Raw genomic sequence first — 26,346 nt, forward strand, 5'->3', positions numbered from 1 at the left:
CTCTCTCTTTTTTTGTTTTCGTGGGTCGTGGGGCTTGAACTCTGGGCCTGGGCACTGTCTCTGGGCTCTTTAGCTCAAGGCGAGTGTTCTACCACTTGAGTCATAGTGCCACTTCCGGTTTTCTAGAGGTCTATTGGAGATAAGAGTCTCAGGGAGTTTCTTGCCAGCGCTGGCTCTGAACCACAATCCTCAGATCTCAGCCTCCTGACTAGCTAGGATTATAGGCATGAGCCACCGGTGCCTGGCTGAGAAGTCTCTTTTTAAGGCTTTAGTGTATTTATTAGTTGAGTTGTTGTTTCTTTGAGTGTTCATTTTGGAAGAGGTTAATATTTTGAGCCTTAAGTATATTTTAGGTATGAGGCCTTTGTCTGATACATGACTAGTCTCTAGGCATTGACACAGAATGAGACCAAAGGAGGATATTCTTAGAGAACCACAAAGGTGCAATAGCTGGGTGCATCAGATCATATAAAATAATATTTATCAAAAGAACTCCAAGAAATGGAAACAAGGGTTTTTTTTTCCTTTGTTGCTGTTTTTGTTTTCTTTTCCTTTTTGTCTTGTTTATTCATTTCTCTGTCTTTGGGAGGGTAAAATAGAGACACACAAATAGTGGGACAAAGGATGAACAAATGGAGCAGTGGTAATCAGGAGACACTGTGTTGAAAATGATACAACTTATGGGTGGAGACAGGAGGGAAAAACTGGGAGAGAGGAAGAGAAATGATATTATTCAAAAAGAAATGCACTGTTATGTGACTCATGTCAGTTCAACCTATCTGTACATCACATTTACAGTAACAATTAAAAAATAGAAACAATTACTTAAAGATAACAAAGCATTTTAAAAAGAAATAAAAGGAATTATATGACTCACCAAATAAACACTTTTGAGTTCTTTCTTATGTTCATGGTAACCAGAAGTCAAAGAAAGCATGTCATTTCTGGCTTCCAGAACAACCAACAACTTATTGAACTGCCTGGGTATTAAGCTCAATATGTGCCTCTACCTGTGGAATCCATGTAGTCCTTTATATTGTCTATACAACAGATTTATGTACTTGAAAATAATCCAATCTAACAGACCAAGTTAGAAACTGTTCAGAAAGCTATGGGATGCTTTCTGCTTTTGGATTTTGACACCCTAATGACTTCTTTGTACTGAAAGTTTCTGGGCCTTTACTTCAATGATTATCATCAAAGGAAAATAATCTGCATTCAGAGAAACTCCTTATGGATTGAACTCACTGTCTTTGTATACAATCACCAGGCTTTCTGAGAAACAAGATTTTATTTATTACTAATCTCCTGTCAAAAGTGAACTGCTAACCTACTGATGTTTTGAAACACTGCCTAATGCTTCTCTTTGAGTGCCCATCAACTTAGATTCAATAATAAACAGGATGGAAATTCTCTAACCAGATTCATTTGCTCAATGTCAACGATATTTATAAGAAAACTCTTGCCTGTTGCAGATGGCTCACACTTAGCTCAGATCTGAGAATTTCTGTTAGAAGCTGATCCAACACAGGTAAGTCCATGAGTCATCTCCAATTAACTAGTAAAAATGCTGAAAGTGGATCTGTTGCTCAAGTGGTAGAGAACTAGCCTTTAACAAAAAAAAAAACAAAAAAACAAAAAAAACTCAGGAACAGCACCCAGGCAATTAGTTCAAGCACCAGAGAGAAAGAGAGGAAAGAGAGAGAGGGAAAGGAGAGAGAGAGAGATAGGGAGGAAGGGAGGAAGGGAGGAAGGAAGGAAGGAAGGAAGGAAGGAAGGAAGGAAGGAAGGAAGGAAGGAAGGAAGGAAGGAAGGTTACAAAGAAAGAAAGAAAGAAAGAAAGAAAGAAAGAAAGAAAGAAAGAAAGAAAGAAAGAAAGAAAGAAAGAAAGAAAGAAAAGGAAAGAAAAAAGGAAAGAAAGAAAGAGAATGAAAACTCCTGGTCTCAGAACATTTGGTTTTATACAAATATGTTAATGTTATCTTTTTATGGATAATTTTATTTGTTAGTATATCAAGTGTAGAATAGTTGATTCCAAAGGGCTCTTGGTACATAGAGGCTTATAAAAGCCAGAGCCAGTTTCATTGATGGCTCAATTAATCTGAAAGTCAATGCCTATCAGGTTGCTGTAGCCATTTAACCTCAGTGAGGGCTATGCAGAATAAAAAAATGCATGTGTTTGCTTCATTCAAAGCCATTACTACTCTTCTAGCTACTGTTCCTTTGATGAACAGCTATGTTTTTACTGACTTGTTGCCAGTGGCTCAGTCATTATAGAAACCAAAATATTGACAAATCAAAGATATCTATTTTTGGAGCTATGAATTATAGCTGTGTGCAACAGAACACATTGTATGGGGAACTCATGTGGAAGTCTGTCATATGATATCATTCTCTGAAGAAATGGAGTAGAATAAAACTGCGGATCAAGCCTGAACACTACAAATTGCACTATTCTTGCTCGTATCTATCATGCCACAAGATATGTCATGATAGCTGTCATTATTGACTGGAGGTAAAGTAAAGGACTATGTCTCAGATACAGAAGTTATTAATACACCCTAGAAACTGGCAGTTCTGCTAAAGGTGATCTTTTTTTCTTATGTTCAGCAGGGCCATAACACATGGAACATATCATCCAGCCATTCCTGGTAAACTGTGTTTGACCTTCCACCAACCTGATATGTTATCAGTAGTGCCTCGCTGCTATCATCAGTTTCTTCAAGTGACCATGTTGTTGATGGCTCAGTCTGACTTTACCTGCTAAATCCTAGTGATCTATTAGAAATAATAAGAGTTGAACTCCAGTTGCTATACTTGCAATACCAAATATCAGTGCCCTCATATCTTTTTCACTTTCAGTATTGTTGCCAACATTGTTATTGTACAGATAAACAAATGCCAGCTGACTGATGAGGTAGACAAATGCAAGAGCTTGGAAAATTGCCCTCACAGGCTTTCTAAAAATAAAAACAATATCAGAGGTAGGAAACTTAAAGTTTATGAGTTGGCCAACCATAAGACTAACATGGAGACAATTCTATAATTTTGAGACAATTGGTGTATTTGTTTTCTGTCATTTTGTGTTGAAAATTGACATAATATGTAGAACAATAGAGAGTGAGATAAATAGCAGTTGTACTTTTTAAAAAGATTTTTTATTATGAGCCATACAGAGGAGTTACAATTACATGGGCAAGATAATGAGTACATTTCTTAAGCAGTTGTACTTGAAAAGAAGTATTCCTCTTCTGCTAGATTTTGATTGTGAGTAGATTAGGTCAATCTAGTTAGCAGTTGAGCTGGAGTCTTCTTGTTGTTCCTTATTTTTCCTTTGGTTTTCCGCACTATAGAAAACTACATTTGTTTATTTCTTCATGCTTGCTAGCCTAGAGCTGGTCTTCAGGGAATTGTACTCTCTGGTTCTGCTTGAGTCTTTCTCTTAACCAAATGTGTATACTCTGCATGCACGTCTAAAGAGTATTTGTTGATTTTGCTACAAAAGTGTGAAACTTTTGCTTCAGAGAGAACCATCTAGGCAGATTTTCTTGCCTTGCTATACAGATGTTGCCTACTGCTCCTCCTGTCTTTCCCCATTAGAGGAAGCTGCTGCTATTCTCCTGCCAGGTACCAGAGTTCCCTGGGAATACATGGCTGTGTCTATGGAGAAGGATCTGGACCAATCAGGGAGCTTTTGTCTTAGAACTTCAAATATTCTGTATTTCCACAGCAGCCCATCCCCTACCATTACTAACTCATTAGGAATTTTAAGTGGAATCTACCTGGCTCTCCTCCCAGGCAGCTTAAATTCTCAAGTAAATCCATGTTCCTGCCCTGTCACTTAGAGGAGCTCATTTTTTAATTTTTAGTTTAGATTAATTAGTTGTCCTACATATTCAGATCCCTGAAGAGTTTATAAAAATTAGTGGTTTTCTAGTGTTTAGTGTTTTCTCCTTAGGATAGTAACAATTTCCCCAGCTTTACACAACCGAAGCAAAAACAAGAGTTTAAGTGACTTGGGGTATAATCTTAATTTGCTTGGCTCTATGAGTCTATGAGTCTTTATTTGAAAGGTAATTTTAGACTTTTTTTGCACCTTATTCAATGTTGCTACAGACATAATTTATTATTAATCAAGGCCTTATGCCATGTTTTATTTCTTCTCAAGTTCTGTTCATTTGCTACAGGGAAAAAGAGACTTTTAAGAAAACCTAAGTTGGCAAAGCACACTTATAGTTTCTGAAATATAACACAGTTTGCAAGCATGCAAAAATTGATAAAGGGTTGATTATCTTAATTTTATAAAAGTTCCACTTATGACCTAGCTGATGGAAGATTCTATTGAAGAAGGTATCTAAGTTATTGCTTCACTATTTGTTATAAATGTCATATAAGGCAAGTGATTTCTGAGAAAAATAAATTTAGTTATTATAAATTTAATTATTTATAAAGTGGGAAAAGTATAACCTGTCATTTATCATTCAGTATAATTAAGAAATAGAATGATAAACAAGCAGAAGCACTTGCTCCAAGTAACGTCTCGATGCATTTTTTTCTTAGTAGAAATATACTAGGAATAGTTCTCCCACAATGTGATTTTAGGCAAATCTCTTTGCATTTCTCCTCAATTTTTTATATTGTTAAAATGGTTTATGTAACAAATTGTCTTAAGATGAGCTATATAAATCATAATGGAGAGAATAAAAAGCATAATACCAACAAGAAGGGCATTGTCTGTTTTATTTATGTACAAATGGGAAGTGTCGCTAAGAATGATTCACATGTAGCTTCTTCCTTACTGCAAACACTGTTCACCATTTACTCTGATATTTGATTATTATTGTTTTTGTTTGTTTGTTTGTTTGTTTATGTGCTACTAAGGAATTGAACCCAGGGCCTCAGGCATACTAGGCAAGCACTCTACCACTAAGCTACTTTCCCAACCCCTTTATTAGATTTTTTTTAATGATTATTTTAACTACTGTGATTACTATATCTGTTTTATCAATTAGGAAAATAGGTGAAATCATATAAAATAGGCTATCAAGTGACATCAAATATAATTAAACATAGTTTTCCACATGAAGACGATTCTCTCAAAATTGTACAACACCATTTAACATGTACACTTTTTCTGCGGACCCCCCCCCAAAAAATAAATAAAATGCATTTAAGTTCAGGAGACTTGACCTAGTTGGTTCTAAATAGAATATGTATGCCACTACTAAAAATAAAATTGTGGGAAGTTTAACTAGGTATAGTAGAAACTTTGTTAAGATGGCCCGTTTCAGCAAATGAGAACACAAGTGGTTCTATTAAGTTGGAATTGCAGATAGACAACAAATATTGCTTTTAAAACGAGTATGCTTCAAAATATTAGTTAGGACATACTCATACTACAAATCATCACTTATGTTTTCAAAAAAATTCTAATTTAACCTAGCATCTAGAATCTTATCTGCTAACTTGTATTGAGTTGTGTCCTTTATGATCTCTTGAACTAGTTCTGAGCTTAAAAAATTCTAAGAAAGGGGATTGGGGGAAGATGGCGGAGGAGCCATGTAATTGTAGCCCCTCTGTACAGTATGTTCTCAAATAAAATAAAATAATATTAAAAAAAAAGAAAATCCAAGGAGACTAAAAGCTTTTCAGAGAAATAAATAATGCACAATAGAAAAAAAAATTCTAAGAACACAACTCATTTTTAAAAAACTTCGTATCAAAGGAATAGCAGAAACACAAGAGAATCTCCTAGGCAATTTAGGAACTTGGAACTACCAACACCCTGAAATCATGCCTGGAAAACTGGAGGAAATCTGAAACTAAGGCATGATTTTGGTTGAGAAATTGTTTGGTGATTACACGTTCATAGAAATTATTTTTTTCTTGTTGGGGGATTTAATTTTTTGAGTTCCAGGTATATTTTAGATATGAGACCCTTGTCCGTTGTATGGCTAATGAAGATCTCCCAATCTGTGGGCTTTCTATTGATCTTGCTAGCTATGTCCTTTGCCATGCAGAAGCTCTGCAACTTCATGCAATCCAATTTGTCCAACCTTTCTTTGATTTGTTGTGTTTCTGGGTCTCTATTAAGAAAATTTTGGCCTGAGCCAAGGAGACCTAGGGTTTCTCCTATTCCATCCTGTAATGTTTTCAGAGTGTCTGCTTTGACTACGAGGTCTTTGATCCATTTGGAGTTGATTCTGGTGCAGGGTGATATATAAGGATCTAGTTTTAGTTTTCTACAAGTAGTTAACCGATTTTGCCAGCACCATTTACTGAAGAGGCTGTCTTTCTTCCATTCTATTTTTTTAGCTCTCTTATCAAAGATTAGATGGCTATAAGTTTGTAGGCTCATTTCTGGGTTTTCAATTCTATTCCATTGGTCCTGAGGTCTGTTCTTGTGCCAGTAGCAAGCTGTAAACAAAAAATAAGTGGACTAAAGACTTAAAGAGAAACTTCTCTGAAGAAGAAAAAAGGATGGCCAATAGACACATGAAGAAATGCTCAACCTCCCTAGCCATAAAAGAAATGCAAATCAAAACAACATTGAGATACCACCTAACCCCAGTTAGAATGGCAAAAATCAAGAACTCTAATAACAACAGATGCTGGAGGGGATGTGGACAGAAGGGAACCTTCATTGTTGGTGGGAGTGTAAACTTGTTAAACCACTTTGGAAAGCAGTATGGAGGTTCCTCAAAAGACTTCACATAGAGCTCCCCTATGACCCAGCAATCCCACTTTTGGGCATTTACCCAAATGTTTACAAACAAGACCACACTAAAGCTACCAGCACAACTATGTTTATTACAACATTATTTACCAAAGCTAAGGTATGGAACCAACCCAGACGCCCCTCAGTAGAGGAATGGATCAAGAAAATGTGGTATATATACACAATGGAATTCTATGCCTCCATCAGAAAGAATGGCATTGCCCCATTTGTTAGGAAATGGAAAGGTTTGGAAAAAATTATATTAAGTGAAGTAAGCCAAGCCCAAAGAAACATAGGTCCCATGGTTTCCCTTATTTGCAATATCTAGTATATGTATGAGTCAAGCAGAAAAGGTCAGATAATGTGATGTTAGGAAAACGAACCCTTAGATATATATTTAAATGTTTTTCTTCTTTCATGCATTTGTTTCTAATGCATTTATAAGATTATCTCTTTGTTGCTTTGTATGTCCCTCCCCCATAGTATAACCCCTGCTTTCACTATATTTGATGTTGGTACAATTTGTGGAGGAGAAGGGGAAAAACAAGTTGTTTAAGGATAACTGTGGACCCGTTGCAACAATGAGAAGTACAAGTTGTCATGTCGAAAACGAACTTTACAACTTTGGTGGGGGGGGAGGATTGGGGGGTTGGGGGGAGGATGGGAAAGGATGGGAAGGGTAAACAAAGGAGGAGGCTGCAATGCTTGATAAGAAATGTACTCATCTTGCCCATGTAATTGTAACCCCTCTGTACAGTATGTTCACAATAAAAAATAAAAATTAAAAAAAGAAATTATTTCTTTCTTCCTTTTTAAAATTAAATTGAATTATTTTTCTGTGTCATCACCACGGCTTGAACACAGGGCTTCACACTATTGCTTAGGTTTTTATTTTGTTTTCCATTATACTTACACTCTAACATTTGACCCACATCTCCAGTCTGCTATTTTACTGATTAATTGGTAATAGAGTATCGCTAGGCATTCCTGCCTTGGCTGGCTTTTTATCTCTCATCCTCAGATTTTACTAAGCCATGTGAGCAGCTAGGGTTCTAGATGAGCCACCAGTGCATAGCCTCATTCATACAAATTTTAATCTTGAGTTATATTTCTTAACGAGGCTTCCAATTATGGAACAATCTACTCACCCTAATGGAGACAGAATCATTCTTTTTAAGTATACTACTATTTAAGACCTACATAGACTTTACATAGATCAGTGGCCCTCACCACCTGAGTTTCTAATTCAGTTCTGGTGAGAAAACTCAAAGTTCTCTCATAACATGGATGCTACTTGTCCTGAGGAATCACATTTTTGAGAACTACTTTTCTGAAATCTAAAAAGAGCAACGCATGCCAAAAAAGAATGGAATCATAACCAATTAACTGAGTATCAATTCATTAACATATTTAACAACTGTGTAAGGAAGGTTAGAGATAAATTACATTTATATTATTGCCCATAGGTCAATATATTTGGTCACCAGGTGACCAAAAAGCATTTCGGTTTGTAAATAATTTCTGAATCATTATAAAAATGTTGCATTATATGGAGTATAGAACTCTTTTCTGTTTTATTTTTTTGAAAATTGAAACTACATATCATTACAGTGCATTTTCAATTTTTATGTATATATACATTGAAAATAGACTAAACATGTCAAATGATAGGAAAATGCCTTATATAATATTTTACATTAATTTAAGTAAATATTCTCAGAGCATGTAAAATTATATTTGCATATAGGCTCAATATTTCTAAAATATACAGAATAATAAAAAAACAAAATCCTCCAAGAACATAAATCCCTTATAGGTATAATATTATTTCAGAGACGCGAGTGGGAATAGGGACAACATCCATTGACTAGAATTACAAGCAATTCTGTTTTTGTTATTTCTCTAAATCACATACTCCCTCCAAGGCACTGAAGATACTTTAACAACTTTAGCTTTACTTTCTCTGTGAAGAGGCTAATCAGCAAGCACTTAAGCGTAATTTAATGAAATGAGAAAAAGTAGTTATTGAATTTATTAACCCTAGTATTTTTAAGGTGTTCCAGAAAAGTCTGTGTTGGACCAGCTGGCCAATGCATAGTCACCACGTGTTGAAATTATAATATACAAATGAAAGGACTGGAAAGATTTTAGCCATTGAGCATCATTTGTAGCTCAGACTGACAGGGTGGATGGCAGCAAGGAATTAAGTGAGAAGATTAATTTTGAAGAACATGGGAAACATGAGACATCCCATGAACACTTAGAATATGCACCTTCCATTATAATCCTGTTACTCCTCAGCACATTATTCAGCCATGCACTGATTGGCATATCGAAAATCATATGAAAAGGCTGGCATGATTTTGAGAAAGCTTGTTCTTAAAAATCAGTCTCATATCTCAAACCACACTAAAGAATTAAGAGAAGTGGGTAATATACAAATGTCTTCATATGACTTTAAACTCTATGAAATACTTAAGCAAGTTTATTAGTTTAATATAAGACTAAAGGAGAGTAGCCATTAATGAATTATGTTCCTACTATGACTACATCCTAAAGAATTGATATATCTAATCTCATTTTATCCCCCCAAAAGATAAAAATTATCACGGAAAAGTTTTAAGATGTGTGCTACCTAGGAGGCCCTCTTGGTTATCCCCTTGAAATTACATTCATTTCTTTTCTATAACTTGTATAAATAAATATAAATGTATCAAATAATTACTTTAGGAGATCCATAACTACCAGGATATTCTATATCCAAAATTTACCTACACTATTTTCCCGCTAAATTAAGCTTATTCTATTGTCAATAGTAACCAGAAAGACATTCAGTGAGCATGTATCATAGTTTATTTTCTAATCTGTATTCTCTTCAGATTACAGAAAACTGAAGAGAGGTAAACCTTAGATTCTGCCACTTCACCTCACAATCCCTTTCAAAGGTATACTCAAATCAGAGGGGTGTGTGTGTGTGTGTGTGTGTGTGTGTGTGTGTGTGTGTGTGTGTGTGTGTGTGTGTGTGTGTGTGTGTGTGTGTGTGTGTGTGTGTGTGTGATTAGCTTTCAGTTTTATTTAAAAAATATTTTCTCAATAAAGATTTGACAGTTGAATCTGCTTTGGATCTTGCTGTAGAATGATTTTTCTCTAGGGATAATATTATGTCCATTCACATGGATCTATCAGAAAGAATTCTACATTGAGGTTTCAAACTTTCTGTCTCTCAGTAATATTAATTTTGAAGCATTACCTTTGGTACATACATTTCCCTTTGGTAAATTTATTTCCCTCCATGGAGAAAGGTGATGACTAAGTATAAATGGATTCAATTTCTTGTGAACAAATGCTGTCTTGATATCAATTTTTTAATGCCTTGCTAAAAGGTATATACAAAATTTAGAATATCCTGAAGTTGTCTTGGATTACATCCAGAAATAAGCCAGCTACCTTGACTATACGGATATGTCATTGTCACATAATCACATATGTTAGAGAGTAAAGGAAAAACTATTACATGGCATTCTATATTATTCTGGTGGTAAAAACAGAAATAGAAGCTTCTCACAGGGATGTTAGACATATTGCCATTAGATCTCTCTTCATTATTTGGCTTTCATATTTAACAATGTGAATTCTCAGTTCATGCTCCTGATATGATTGATTCCCTAGAATCAGAAAGCAATACAACTTAAACATATAAATTAAGGATGACTAAAAGGTACAATTTTCCTGAGATATAGATTATAAATATTTATTTCACTTTCAAATAAGAATAATAATTTAAGTAAAAATCAGTACAAATTTGAAAACTGTAAACACTAAGTTTAAGCTGATATTTCTTCAGGTGCAATTGAACACTGTATCATTTTCTTTACACAGTATTCAATTACCCATACTGTTGTTACTACCCAATATGGCCAATATACTCCTCTGCTATCTACACTGAATCTTACTTTGTAAACAAATTTTTCTGTCTTCTAACATCGATGTAACTTTTACATTAAAAAAAATGCAACTTAGAAAATCCTTATACATTTGGACTTAGAAAATCCTTATAGCAACTGCTCCTAAATGTTTAATTATTATTGGTCTTACTGTCATCTTTCCAATGAGAAATACACACCAAAAAGATAACAACATAATGGTTCATTATTGAATTTCTTGTAAACCCACAAAAATAAATAAAGTTTTTTGATGGAATAGAGTAAAGGAGAACTCGGGGCATTTACTTTTAAATACAGTTTCTTTTGAAAAATATGACTTTAAAATTTCTCACCTAATATATAAAGTTTAATTGTCTTCATCCATGGGGAGCCTTGCCAGAGGTAAAACAATTTCTTATCTTCAACATGACAAATTAAACCTGGCATTGTGCAGAAAACTGAACATTCCCTTTAACTTAACAACAATTCTGGCTGTGTGTTTTGAAATAAAACACCAAGAAGGTAGTGTCCCTTGAATTTCTATGAACTGAACAGAGATCTCCTATTGACCTGCGTTTTTGTGTGGCCTGAGAGAAAAATCAATTTATAATGTCAGAACACTGAGCATTTTACAGTTGTTAGCCTATCCTGACAGATGCTTACACCGCCTTTGCTTCAGGAAGAGTAAAATTAGGTCTCAATTTATTTTCCAGTCACCATTGAAGCTCAACATTGGCCATCGTGTAGTAAAAAAAAATTAAGTCGCAAAGAAATTATATATTTGTATTTGATAACATGGCCAATTTAGAGCTCAATAAGGAGAAAGTTTCAATTTTACTATTTCAAAATAACACAGCTTTTAGTAATGCCCTAATTATAGTTTAATAATCTCAAAACCTCAACACATTACTGATGAAATAATACTTTAGAAAATGCTAAGTTTTCCAATGTCTTCTACACAGAGTAAGCTCACTTAAATGGTATGAGGATTTTAATTATTTAAATTTCAATATTTAAAATTTAAATTGAGGGGCTGGGAAGGTGGCTCAGTGGTAGAACACTTGCCTTGCATGCATGAGGCCCTGGTTTCGATTCCCCAGCACCATATAAGCAAAAAGAAAAAAGCCAGAAGTGGCACTGTGGCTCAAGTGATAGAGTGCTAGCCTTGAGCTGAAGAGCTGAGGGACAGTGCCCAGGCCCAGAGTTCAGGCTCCATGACCGGACCCCCCCTCAAAAAATTTAAATTGATTTTTACATACAAAGGAAGATAATATCAGTTATAACTTTATATTTCTTATGAAATCATCAAGAATTGGAAACAATGATTAGTTGGAAATATCATCACATAATCAAAGTGATGATTTAGAAATGAAAGCAAATATAAGTGTTTTGCACAACTAAGTCCATTCACTGAGCCCATGCAACACGTTCTTCTCATCAATCTCCCTTTCTCTTCCATGTAAAAGGGTGATGGTACTTACTGTAAGAGGGCTATGACTTGTTGCCATTATTACTGTTTTTGGCTGAGGGACCCATATAAGGAAATATATCCATCAAATCCTTAACATACAGGAGTTTCATGCTCAATAATTTAGACATCTTTCTCCCTATCTTTCTATCAGATACTATTCAGTAAAATTTGCTTTTTAAGTTTACATGGACTTTGATATATTAAAGTCTAAGAAATAAATGCTTATTACAATTTAAATCCAGTTCCTGTTATCATCTGATAAAACAATGTGTTTGAGGGTAATGCATCTCTAAATGGTGCCTAAAAAGACATTTGGGCTTGAACTCTAATAAGACAACCCAGATTCCCCATGGTCATTTTATTATTTTATCATTTTTATTAGTTTGCATCTTTATCTTCCTCTCCCTTCTTCCCTGACTATTGTACATTCCACAGTTAAATTACTCCATGAAGAAAGAGTAATGGTGTCGTGTGCCCGCTCATTCAGTAAGTGTGACAGCATCCATGAAATGTGATGCTTTCTCTACTCAACTACTACATTCCATTTCAAATCTACATATCTAATTGGACCCTTATCTGTGTGTGTGTGTGTGTGTGTGTGTATACCTGTGTGCTTACATGTATGCATGCACACATAAGTGCTAGTATTGGTGCTTGACTCAGGGACAGTGCTTTTCTTTGCTCAGGGCTGACACTTTACCACATAAACCACAGCTCCACGTCTGGCTTTTTGGTAATTAATTGGAAATCAGAGTTTTACGGACTTTGCTTCACTGGCTGGTTTTGAACTGTGACTCTCAGATCTTGCTTCCTGAGTAGCTAGGATTACAAGTGCACCTGATTGACTGTTAACATTTTTAAATTTCAGGGGAAAGAAAAGGCTAGCCTAAATTTCTTTCTCTCTTTTAATAAGTATTTGAATAAAAAACATATGATCAGAGGATGAAAGAGTGTAGACCTGTAATCCCAGCGACTTGGAAGGTGGCAGGAACAGGATGATCACTGTCTGGCAGCCTGAGCAGACGCTAACCATAAAACAAATAAAAGTAAATGCACTAGGTACGGGTGTGGCTCAAATGGCAGAATGCTTGCCTAGCAAGTGCAAGGCCGATTGTCTGAAAAACTCCTTGTGTTATTCACACAAACATTTTGTGAAATATAAAGGAGAAGGAAGCTAATTAAAAAAAATTTCTAACATGATTCTATTTAAGCCTTCTAATTCAACAAGTTTGGCATTATGATACCATTTTTTCAAATGAAGAAACTGGTGTTTCAAAAGTTGAAGAAATTTACTAAACTCATGCAATAAATTCTTTCCCAAATTTAATTTGGATGTGCGTTCCATCTTATTACCAATCTTCTGGTTTCTCTGCAGCTCCATGATGGATTTTTCTCAAGAAATTACAAGTTAAATAATTCAGTTTATCTAATCTCTTTGAACCTGTTCCCTCTGATTGAACATAGTAATAATAAAATTTAAAAAACTAAGAATAAAAGAAACTGAGGAACTATCAATAATGCAATGACAAAGGAATGCGAGATCTTCAGAAAGAAAAGAGAAAAGGCACAGGTTGGAGAGGAATGCTTACGCAGAGACGATGCAACACACAAAGTTCAGTGTTCAGTGCAGCAAGCTAGTTATACCCAGGAGCTTCAGAATTTTGTATCTTCATTTGTGGGAAATGATCAACACTTATTTGATTTATTTTCAGGGTAGGTATAAAATGGTGGTCAAAAATTAAATTTAAACATAGCCTGGTTGATGTAAGTAATAGGATTATTTATTCAATCATCTGCTGTTATCACTAGAGAACTGTTTTAACTGGGATGTGGTCTGAAAGGCAATCAATACATTAGGGATCTAGTTCTGCCACTACATAATAAGGAACAAACATTACTAGGCACTGTCATACTTTCGTATTTTTAACAGTGATATATAAAAACTCTTTTGTGCATTGTTAATATAAAGATGTAATGTAACAAAAAATATAAAGATGTAATGTAAGAACATGAGTCTTTGAAAGCAAACCAAATGAACCTAGTGTTTTATTTCTGCCCTTGTAGGAAAAAGAATAATCCAAGCCTTTATTTCAGTGACTGTAGAATGGGCTTAATAAATAGTTCAAGCCCCACATTATTGTTGAAAGGATTAACAATCAAGGACAATTCTATAGGACTATTATGCAGGCTTCCCTTATAAGTTCACTAAGTTAAATATAATTACAGTACACTATGTCCTCACAGGTAATCCAGAAAAGAATACGTAATTATGACTAAAATGTAAGGAAAACTGTCATTCCCACATTGAATGAATAGGTGGTTTGCAGCCTTCTGCCCTCTGATCCTAGAATATTAAGTCAGAATTACTATAAAGATGTTTGGATGACAATAACTTATATCCTTTAGGGGTTTCCTTGCACATGAAGTCATCATCTTTGAGGTTTCTTTGCATTTTAACTATTAAGAACATAAGCTGACAAAGGGCATACCACGAGAAGTGCTGAATTGGTGGGTCCCCTTTCAACAACATGCCATCCAGGGAACAGGCACATGCTGTGTGTCAGCTCAGTCCACCCTGTGAGAGGAAAAGATTACAAATGTAGCAGTAATGTAAAAAAAAAGAATAAAAAGTAAGTCTTTTTCTGGTGCCAATAAAACCCCAAAATACCAACCATCAAAAATACTAACTCAACTTGAAGCTCAAGAGTTTCCAAAGGGATGAGAATATCCTTCTTCCCCAGCATCTGGGCCAGAACTGGTACATGCAATGCATATCTGTCACTGACAGCTATCTGGGCTATTTTTAATTCAGTCTAATTAGTCATGTCTTCTCCTGCAAGGAGATGGATCATTCACAACATAAGTAACAATTGTGAAAAGTACCTTTTAGAGAAGTTCTTTGCTTATTATGTTGGACGACAACCAGAGTCCTATAATGATAGTCCTTACAAATATCAACTCAGATAATTTACCCAATGTCAACAAGTCGAGGTTAGATAGACTGTCATAGACCTCGAGATTGATGATAGCATATGATATCAAAATCATGACTTTGTAAATATTTCCTTCATTGCATGCAGATTTAATTATCCTATACCCAAGAGAAGAGTAAAACTGAGGCCAACATCATTTCAAAGGAAAGAAAAATGTGTTCTTATTTTTATAGCCTTGTAAAAGCAAGGGAATGTCTGAAAAGAAAAAAAGAAAAAGAAAACTATTGAAGAAGAATGCAATATGCCCCAACCCAAACTTATTCAAGATGTCATTCCTGGATAGAATTCTCTGCTTGCAGCCTTAGACAGTCTGGTTAAGCAAAGGCAGGTCCTACGCAGATTGTCATCTGAACATGATATTGATGGATTGTTTTTATAAACAGGCTGGACTGCAATGAAAAGCTTTGTGGATGTGTTAAGACCATTTTAACAGGTCACTGGAGACTGAAGTGCCTGAAGGAGAGGATCTAAGCCAAGTCCTATGAACAGCTCATAATATAAGAATAATGAACCACTTTAGGGGAAAAAATAAATGATGAAGATATTCCCAAAGACATTTCTCATGTCACTAGTATTTTTGAGGATCCTTCTAGCTGCAATCTAATTAGGTGCTTCCAAGGCATGCACTGTTTTGTTTTGTCTTTTTTAAAATGACAGTCTGATTCTTTGTATATTTTTAATTGCATGGAATTGCTATCAGTGTACTCATGCAGGTAGAAGTCTTCTCTCAAATGAACTTGAGGCAGAACAATGAATTAACTCAATGTAGAAACACTTGATGTACATAGAGACTCAAGACTAACTGGGACTTTAAAATGCAATTGTGAAATAAGGAAAGTAGATGAGAAAAAAAATATATGGCAGCCTACTTACCATTATTGCCAACTAACCCCACATGGAACTTAATCTCAGCATTAAAGGTACGTCTCCCAGCAAAAGACACTTAGTCATCGCTTACTTATCTGACTCAACTTTTATGTTTCTCTAAATTTTAATATTCAATTGCAAGTTCTTGAATTTAAATGTAAGGCTTTATAAAATATATTATCATAAAAGCCAACCTAGTTTACTAATGAATCTTGATTTAAATCGTTTCATGAATAGAACATTCTCATTGTACTTGTCTAAAGATTTCTACTTCCAGAAAAGATAACTGTAATGTGACATTTTTAAGGAGCAAATGACTTTAGATGACTGTTTAGAACACATTCAAATAAAATAAGTAGAGAACTGTTAGAATTCAACTATGATTGCAAGCTATTGATGCTGACATTTGCTTTTCCTGGAATCATAAAAAGGAAAAGTCGAATGATGTTAAAAAGTATTCAGTTTTTTGATGTTTTTGCATTTCAATCGTGTGTGTGTGTGTGTGTGTGTGTGTGTGTGTGTGTGTGTGTGTGTGTGTGTGTGTGTGTGTGTGTGTGTGTGTGTGTGTGTGTGTGTTGGTGCTTGAACTCAGGGCCTAGGCACCATTGCTTAGAGTTTTCCAAGGCTAATGCTCTGTCACTTGAACCATTGCTCCACTTCTGGCTTTTTGTTGGTTAATTAGAGATAAGAGTCTCACAGGCTTTCCTTCCCAGGCTGGCTTCAAACCATGTTACTCAGATCTCAGCCACTTGAATAGCTAGGATTACAGATGTGAGCCACTGGTGCCCAGCTCTTTGATTATGTTTATTTATGTATGGATTTATTTAAAAGAAGACAAAATTTTCATAGGTCTTCTTGGCAAGACCTTTCTAAATATTTGAAAATTTGTTCTTTTGGTCATATGCTTAATAAAGTTTGAACATTACCTTTCTCCATCTTTAAAAGTAGCTTCCTAGGCTGGGTGCTGGTGGCTCACACCTGTAATCCTAGCTACTCAGGAGGCTGAGTTCTGAGGATCATGGTTCAAAGCCAGCCTGAGCAGGAAAGTCTGTAAGACTCTTATCTCCCATAAACCACTAGAAAACTAGAAGTGGGCTGTGGCTCAACTGGTAGAGTACTTCTCTTGAGCTGAAGAGCACAGGAACAGTGTCCAAGCCCAGAGTTCAAACCCCATGAACAACAACAACAAAAAAGTAGCTTCCAGTGTGATGAAGAAATTTTCATCTAGTTTTTCTTCTTCCAAGTCACATTCTAATAAAATTAGTTTGCTCCTCATAAAATTGTTGTACACAGACAGGGAAGGGAAAGCCTCTAAGGGCAGTCAGTGTTTCTATTTTATATCACTAATGTTGAACACAGATGCTAAACAGCACTCTGAATGATATTTCTTGAATAAATGGATTATCCTCTTTAAATCACTGGATATTCTCACAATCTATTTGTTGAAAAACTACTACTAAAGCTAATTGTGAGGATTTCTCATTATTATTCCTGAGTTCTTGTCAACAATTAATTTATCAGCTTTTCTTATGTAAATTGAATAATACTTCCAAATATTTAATCATAAACCTAAAAATAAAGAAAAAGGCCCATGAAACAAAAAAGATAGAAAGAACAATTTGTCTATTTTCTTTAAAATTAAACATTCAATTGTATTTTAAAGAACAAAAATGTATTATACTACCAGTCATGTTTTTTCAGAAGGTTCTATCTTCAAAGAAGAAAAATGTTAGCTCAAGAATAATAATTATACATAAATGCCCTGTTCAAACTATGTATTGATTAATAATAACAATGTTTTCATGTTTTGAAATATTTGTTTACTAAATACTTTTATTCACATTACTTAAATCCATATAGCAATAGCATTTATTTCCATGTACAGAAAAGGAAACGGTGAGAAGTCAAATTATTACCCCAAGATTACATGCAAAGAGTCTCAAATTAGCATCTTTCCAGAAATGTTTCTGACGTTAGATGGTTATCTATTGTGGTTCTTTGTACTGAATAATGACACTTTATACCTGTTTAGTCTGTTCAACTACAGTTCCTCCCTCACTATCATGAAAAAAATGCATGCCAAAGAATCCAATGAGAAAACAGATACCATGTCAAACTGACCAGCAATTATTTCTACATTGAGCTATATGAGAAAGTTCTTGAATAATTATGGAATCAAGTACATAGTCAGAAGAGGGATGAGTAGACAGGAGCAATTCAAACCCTTATTAAACCATTTCTTCTACAAAAACATTCAAAGGGGTTTCATTTAATCATATCAGCTATGAATCCAATGATCTTGTCAGTGTCAACCCTCCTATCATTTCCACTCATCTCTCCCTCTCATCTCAAATTAATTGGCTCTATTTTCACATCTTACATTGAATATTATCCCTTTGTAAACTAATTAAAGATAATACAAAAATTTAAAAAATATATTCAAGTATATAATATTAATTATTAAGTATATTAATTACAACTTAATTTGGATTAGCCCACTCTTCTTTTTTTAAAACCAAATATACTAGGAAGTTCAAAGCATAATAACATTTACTTTAATAGTCACATGAATATTGAACTGAAAACAAGTAGTTCTTGAAATGGAAGTTTTGCTGGTCAGAGAAGAATAAGAGACAGTTGTAAAAGTTTGAGAGCATTAAGTACCTATGGGAAAGAAAGAGTTTTATACAGGTAGAAAGACACAAAATTGGGAAAGTACAGGCAGAGTGAGAAGTGATCGAACATTTGTATATTAAAGATTTCTGTTTCTAGGTCCTGTATTATTGAAAATTATCAGAAAAATGGCTGTTCTTTGAGTATTTAAATCCCAAATAACAAAGTCTTTCTAAGTCAGTTCAGTCTCTGCATTGTGTTTCATCTCAAACATTTATAAGATAGTATTTCATCAATTGCTGAATAGTTAAAACTGATTAGCTATCCTAATCAGTAACTCTTATGTACATGTTCATATGCATGTACACGCATGCATACACACACACACACACACACACACACACATACACACACACACACACACACACACACACACACACACACACACACACACACGAGAAACTGGAAAGGACTAAGTTCCTGATACTTGCCTAGTCTAATTTTGAAAGATGTAGCAACTCTGCCTTGAGATTTTTTTTCTTTATCACCTGCCTTTCTCCTCAATCTATTCAACTACTACTTTCTCCACTCACATAGAGTGAAAACAGGGCCTCACTCAACCCAGGTTTTCTTTGAACTCATAATCTTCCTAAGTTAAATGGATGACTACCACTCAACACATTCTTTTGTTGTTTTTTCTTGTTCTTTCTTTCTTTCTTTTTTTTTTTTTTTTTGGTGTTTATCCAGGGGCTTGAACTTGGGGCTTAGACACTGTTCCTGAACATTTTTCTCACAACTAGCACTCTACCACTTGAGCCACCGTTCTACTTCCAGCTTAATAGTGATTAATGGGAGATGTGAATTCTATGGACTTTCCTGCTTGGGTTCATTTTTGAATCCAAATCCTCAGATCTCATTTTCCTACAAAGCTAGCATTACAGGTATGTGCCACTGGCATTCGCTATCAACACACTCACAAGAAAAACAAAACCAAACAAACAAATGAATCCCTACTAGTACTAATACAATTAAATAAAAACAAAATAAATCAGATCCTTTTAAAGTTAAATTACTCAGATTTTTAGATATTGTTAGCTCTTATCTGTCAAATTCAATTTAATATACTTTCACAGCTATATAACTGTTAGAGTTAACTCTAACAATTCTATATCTAGTAAATTTATAAAAATACAGGCTCTCCACAATGACTTAAAGTATAAAAGACCAATGGAATGATATGATTTTCTAATTTTCTTATTAGTGAGATTTTATAAAATTATAAGGGTCTGGGTGTCCTTTATGTTCTCAATTTCAGGCTCATAAATATTGAAAATATTTTTCAGTGCACATGCCTAAAACAATTTCTACCTTATATTTTGTGACACAGTCACCTTGTTAGGGTGAGAAACGCTGAGATTATGTCTAAGCTATACTTTAACACAATATTAAGACTTTAATTCTTTTTATGCAGTACCCATTACCCAGTGTCTTGAGGTTGAATTGTTTTGTAGATATTAGTTCAGTCAATTAAAGAAACAAGTAATGATGGTGGTGACAGAGAAGAAGGAAAGGATGCTAAGTATTTGCCTGGCCCAACAAATATGTAGGTAAGTGACTCTAAATTCACAAGTAAAATAGAAAATTCCTAGATGACTAATTTGGGTGTAAAGAATAATTAACAAGGTAACAAGCAAGAGAGTCTATTCTTATTCAACTAGCAGAAATCAGTCACTGGGTTTTTCAGGAGATAAGAGAAAGTTCTGACAGGCTTGAATAGAACAGTTGAAATTACACAATCACTCCACACTTTTTATACATTTGTCACGGGTGGATGTAAATATTTATGGCTCAAATGACAAACGACTTACCTTATTTGGTGATTTGAAGCTCTGGTGAAATTCCAGGGTCACTCAGGATGGTGTTAGGTTTCTGCTGCGATCTGGGCTGGATTAAGACTGGGGTGTTGTAGCAGCTGCAAATGAAAATGTGTCATAACCCAATCCACCCTCATAATCCTCCTCCTCTCACACATGTCCCATACCAGCTCTCCTACCACCAGGGAGAAAAGAAAAACACTAAGAAAATCTATGCCTGGAGTTGTGAGACAAAAATCTTTCCAATAATTGGAATTTAGGAAAATGTGGAGTACAGAGAGGGAGCTATACTAAGCACACGTTCAGTATGCATAAAATTAAAACATGCCAGCCTCATCTGTTGAGCAGCATGGTGCTCTGGCAGTTCATAAGCAAATGTTTAATAATATTTATAGTTCAGCTAAATAAGGAGTTAATAAAAAGAAAAGTGGTTTGTCCTGGATGAGAGCAATGCAGCATGTATTCCTAGATGCTTTTCCTAGGGTGAGGTGGCTGAGGATCACCTGTGGTTTCCAAGGAGTACAGAAGTGTGTAAAGAAGCTGAGCCCAAGACAATGCTTTAAAGAGTGATCTTTCCCCCCTGTTTCTGTACTTTGATAAATACTGCGTACAAATGGTTGGGGAGACATTAATTTGTCTTCTGTTCTCCAATTGTGACCTTCAGTTGTAGTCACAGAATACTCAGACAAACTCATTTAAAGTGAATGACTATTTTAGGAATAGAACTTATGCCTGACAAGTTGTAATTAGACTATTGAAGACCCTTTTATCCGAATGCTAGGCCTTGAAACTACTTTCCTTGAAACTATCAAAATCTTAAGATAATTTTATGATATTTTAAACAATCTGCCTCAGAGTTGTTTATTTTAGCTTGAAGATAATATTGGTTGTTTTTATGATGTGGAGAAATATTATTTACAATAATGAAGAGTAGACATCAGATAGCAGATACTTTGCAGTATACTTGTACCAGGAAAGGTTGCGCCTAGCTAATTAACAACTGTAGTACCTCATTTTTGTGGTCAGATCATTTAACATCCAACCTGTACATACACAAAAATACAGTATAGTCATTAACTCTCGGAACCTACTGCACACTAAATCTATCGAAATAAATTCTTACTACCTAACTGTAATTATATATCTTTTGGCTAATCTTTCTCTCTCTCTTTCTTCCTTTTTGATCAGTATAACATGACACAGCATATGTCTTTTTGTGTCCAACGTATTTCATTTAGTATAATATCCTCCAAGTTAATGTTCACCTATGTTGCTGAAAATGGTAGCATATCATTCTATCTTTTAAGGTCATATACGTAATAGTATACCTTGTGTATAAAGTCAATGGTGTATATTATGTATTGTATATATAGTTAATATATTTTGTTGTGTATATAGTAAACTACTATGTATATAAAACATATTTTCTTCATTCTTTTATCAGTTGATGGGTTGTCAAGTTACTAATCATACCTTCTTAATTTTATATTTGCTTGAACATACTATAAGTGTGTGTGAGGAAGAACTCAGTATGATATTTCAACAATGCTTATAGTATGCACTCAGTGGGCTACTATCCATCCCATAAAGAAGAAAGAAGTCATTTCTTCAGTCCTTTCTTCCAGTAAGTTTTTGTCATCTTCCACAAAATGAATGAAACTGCTAGACATGCCAAGTGAATTATAAATTTATATATGTTTATGTAACTATATATACATATATAGTTATATGTGTATGCATAATTATATATAATTATATACAAAAATATATACATATGAGTATATTATATATATGTAATATAAAATGTATATAGTATTATATATAATTAAAAGCTACCTGTGTTTGTGGCTCATGCCTGTAATCCTAACTACTCAGGAGTCTGAGATCTGAAGACCTCCATTCAAAGCCAGCCCGGGCGGGAATGTCTATTAACCACCAGCAAACCAGAGGTGACTCTGTGCCTCAAAGTGCTAGAGTGCTAGCCTTGAGCCAAAGAGCTCAAGTACCATGCCCAGGCCCTGAGTTCAAGCTCCAGGACTGACACACACAAAAAAAGTAAAATGAATGTAGATTCAAATATAAAACAATTATTGCATGAAAATTAGAATGTTTTTTAATGACTCACTCCAACTTCAACAGATCTACCTTTGTATGCATATTCTTCTTATCCAACAATACATTAATAAGAGAGAAAGTAAAATTGTGATGGCTATCATGATGCTTTCCTTGGATTCCCCTTCCAGGTTGTACCTGCTGCTGAAATTCTCCCTCAAGGAAGACTTGTTTCTCCATCTTCTAAGGGTACTGTTGGCAGAAAACGGTCATCTGCAAGTCCCTTCTGGGATGGCTTCAGCTGCAGAGAACTTCCTTGAAAATGATGGCACCTTCATGTGATCAGTCCATATCAAATGATTTATGAAGCATTTATATAAATGGAAGGTTATTTCAACCTAAAGCAGGGGGACTTAAAGGTTCATTAACTCCAAGGTATGTTTCATCATGGAACTTGTTCTTTTTTGAGGTTGTTATCAGGCCAGCATCACAACTCAACCAATATCCTTTGCCAGAACATGTTTCCTTCCTACCCTTTCTATAGGTGTTGGTTCATCTCAGAGTCATTTCAGTCTTTTTTTCAGAGAACTTAACAAGACCTTTGTCAAGACAGTGACTCAGACTTCAGGAATACAGTGTCTTCTGCTTTGGACTTCTCACTCAGAAAGCTCAGTATCCTAACAACTCTGCATATAATGAATCAAGATCTGTGTTCATGTCTCAGTAGATTCAAGATATTATGTCAGTTTTAGATAGTAAATTAGTATCTGTAACAAGAATCTAATTTTAAAAATTAGATTTAAAGTGTTCTTTCCGAAAGTCTAGTCTTCACCTGTAAAAGCTACAGGTGAAGCCATATTCTCCACACAAAAGGATTTCATGGCAAAGTGATTAAAACTATAGTAACATCATCAAATGCAAAAATTAACTCAAATGCGCATCTCCTTCCACATCAAAATACATATGCACCTGAGTCCCTGTTTAAAATTGACAATCTAAATGATTTTATAAACAAATTCTAAGATAAAGTCATTATCATTCATTAGAGTACCTCATGGCACCAATAAGTTATCAGCTGTTTTACAATTTATCATATTTTCTTCAGAAGAAAAATTGAGTAAACTGATTTTAGATTTCTTCACTAACCTCTAGAGGGTCCATCAGGTGAAAATATTGGCCAAAGAGACAATTATTCAAAGGAGTTTGCATTTGTATCCCTGAGTTGCCTATGCTATTAGAACAAAATCTCATTCTCATCATAACTTTTTCCTATGGGGGAAAAACATGATACCACAATAGCTTCATAAGAGCAAGAGTTGTAGAGTCAAGGCACCTTTAAATGGATCCACTGTTTTGCACAATACAGGTCTTTCTTCTCCTTTTTTTTCATATGCAACCTCTACTTCCATTACCAGTTTGATCAAGCACAAAGCAGACGTAAATTCTAGTCCAAGTGGCCTATCCTGGCTGAAAATTATCTGGGGGGAAAAATGAGGTCAAAACTATAGCACAGTTCTTCTCATTAAGTAGTCCTAATATGCAGAGCATAAATACTTTGTGATTGCTAAAAGCATAGAATAATATTCACATCGATGGGATTTTAGCATAAATAAAAGAACATTATTAAATAGAAATGAAAAGGTTCAGTGACCTTTACCACATCCAAGGTCATTTCCAGAATTTAGCAAAAAGAAGCAAATGTGTATATCTATATTTATAGATATAGATATATTAAAAGAATATTTTTCACATTCTTTAAGAAATGATTATTGTGACAATTACAAGGCTTGGCAGGAAGGACTGTAGACCTTGCCATTTAAACATGATTCACCCCAAATGATTATCTTTTTGCTTTATCTGTAAAAATTCCTCTTTCATTTCTTACAAACGAAGGCAAGTCCCTCTCTTGCTTTTATCTATCAAAGCTAATTTTCAGAACTTTTGTATCCTGTTGCTGTGCTTGACTAAATGGAGTCTTAACCCCTTTTATCTTTTTGGAATTATATCATCTGCCCAGACAATTCTGTTTCGGTTTGGAGTCTCAGTGGCTGGCTCATTCTTTATATTTTTTTCATTAACCTTTTACCATTATCGATATTGGCAGAAGAATGTGCTTATAACGGAATGACTACATTTAAAACTTTAATATATTTATTTTCTCTTAAGTTCAAGTTTCATGATTCTGGGAAAGAATTTGAGCTGTCGGGGAGCCTTGAGTTAAATGGCTTACATGGAGTCAAATCTACTGTCACTGCTGACAAAAGCAATGAGAAGAGAGAAAAGGTGGGGCCTGTAGGGCTTAGGAAAGAGAAGGCTTCTTAAGGTACACTTTCAGTGGGAGAGAAAGGTTTTTTTTTCAATGCATAAAAGTCCCTAGGCATTTAATTTTTTTTGCTGTCAAATAAATCTCTAGCAATATAAAGATGGCGTGGGAATCTTGAGAATTAATATCTAAAATAAATTTCTGGCCCCAAACCTCAGTGCAGAGGTTAAAAGAAAAACAACAATAACAAAAAAAAAATCACCTGACTCTATAGGTGTAAGTTTGTGAACAGTTGAACAGACAGCCTTAGCTCTGTTGATCTTTTATTTGAAATTCTTGCAACTCTGTCAGTGAACATCTTGAGTTTGTTTTGCATGTCATCAACTGTATGAAATGAAGATTTTTTTTCTTATCCTTTATTAACTATACAATCAAAGTCTCTGGCTCTGCACGATTTCCCCAAATTTGTGGCTTTCAGATCAGTAGTGTCCTAGTTCAAGAAGGAAATTGCTTTCAGCTAGTATTATTCAAAGAGTCTTGTTTCCATTTTATCTTTTATTTAATGCTGCTGTGTCACCTACAGTCTGTTCACAAGGACTCCAATTATTTGATAGATAGACAGCAGCCAGTGACACTTTCCTCTCTTCTTTTCTTGTCTGATAGGCACAAATTAAAATTTATTTTCATTAAAAATTAGCCACCGGCTTAATGATTAGGACAATTTACATGAGGGCCACAAAGATTTCACTAAGAAGACACAGAACTAAAGGGCTCTCTGAAAAGGAGAGTGCTGCAGAATTACCTGAATGGTGCCTATAGCCATGGTATAAATCACCTAACTTATCTCTCTCAATCCCCTGGTGACTGATAAAGAGATAGCAGCCTGGTATTCATAGTATTTGAACAAAGACCCCAGATGCCTTCTTGGAAGAGAAGTACAAGTAAACCACAAGGTTTTCTTTTCTCTTATTGCATTTCTCAGGCAACCTGAAATACATAATGGTTATTAAAGCCTGTCTAAATGTTGCCTTAAAAAGTTGTAAGATGGGGGCTGGGAAGGTGGCTCAGTGGTAGAGCGCTTGCCTTGCATGCCTGAGGCCCTGGGTTCTATTCCCCAGCACCACATAAGCAAAAAGAGAAAAGCCAGAAGTGGCGCTGTGGCTCAAGTGGTAGAGCGCTAGCCTTGAGCTGAAGAGCTGAGGGACAGCTCCCAGGCCCAGAGTTCAGGCCCCACGTCCGGACCCCCCCCCCAAAAAAAAGTTGTAAGATGGAGGGGTAGAAGTAGGCCAATAGAGAAGGCAAATGAGGTTGAACATAGTCAAAATATTTTTTTTTGCTCATGTGTGAAAATTGAATAAGCCAGGTGCCAGGAAGCCCATGCCTGTAATCCTAGCTACTCAGGAAGCTGAGATGTGATGATCATAGTTCAAAACCAACCTAGGTAGGAAAGTCCGTGGAACTCTTATCTCCAACAAACTATTCAGGAAAAAAGCCAGAAGTAGAGCTGTAGCTCAAGTGGTAAAGTGTTAGCCTGGAGCACAAAGAGGTTCAAGGACAGTGCCCATGCCCTGA

The sequence above is a fragment of the Dipodomys merriami genome, unplaced genomic scaffold (genome assembly GCF_024711535.1).
Source record: "Dipodomys merriami isolate MVZ:Mamm:240054 unplaced genomic scaffold, mDipMer1.0.p SCAF_7, whole genome shotgun sequence".
In the NCBI taxonomy this organism is placed as follows: Eukaryota; Metazoa; Chordata; class Mammalia; order Rodentia; family Heteromyidae; genus Dipodomys; species Dipodomys merriami.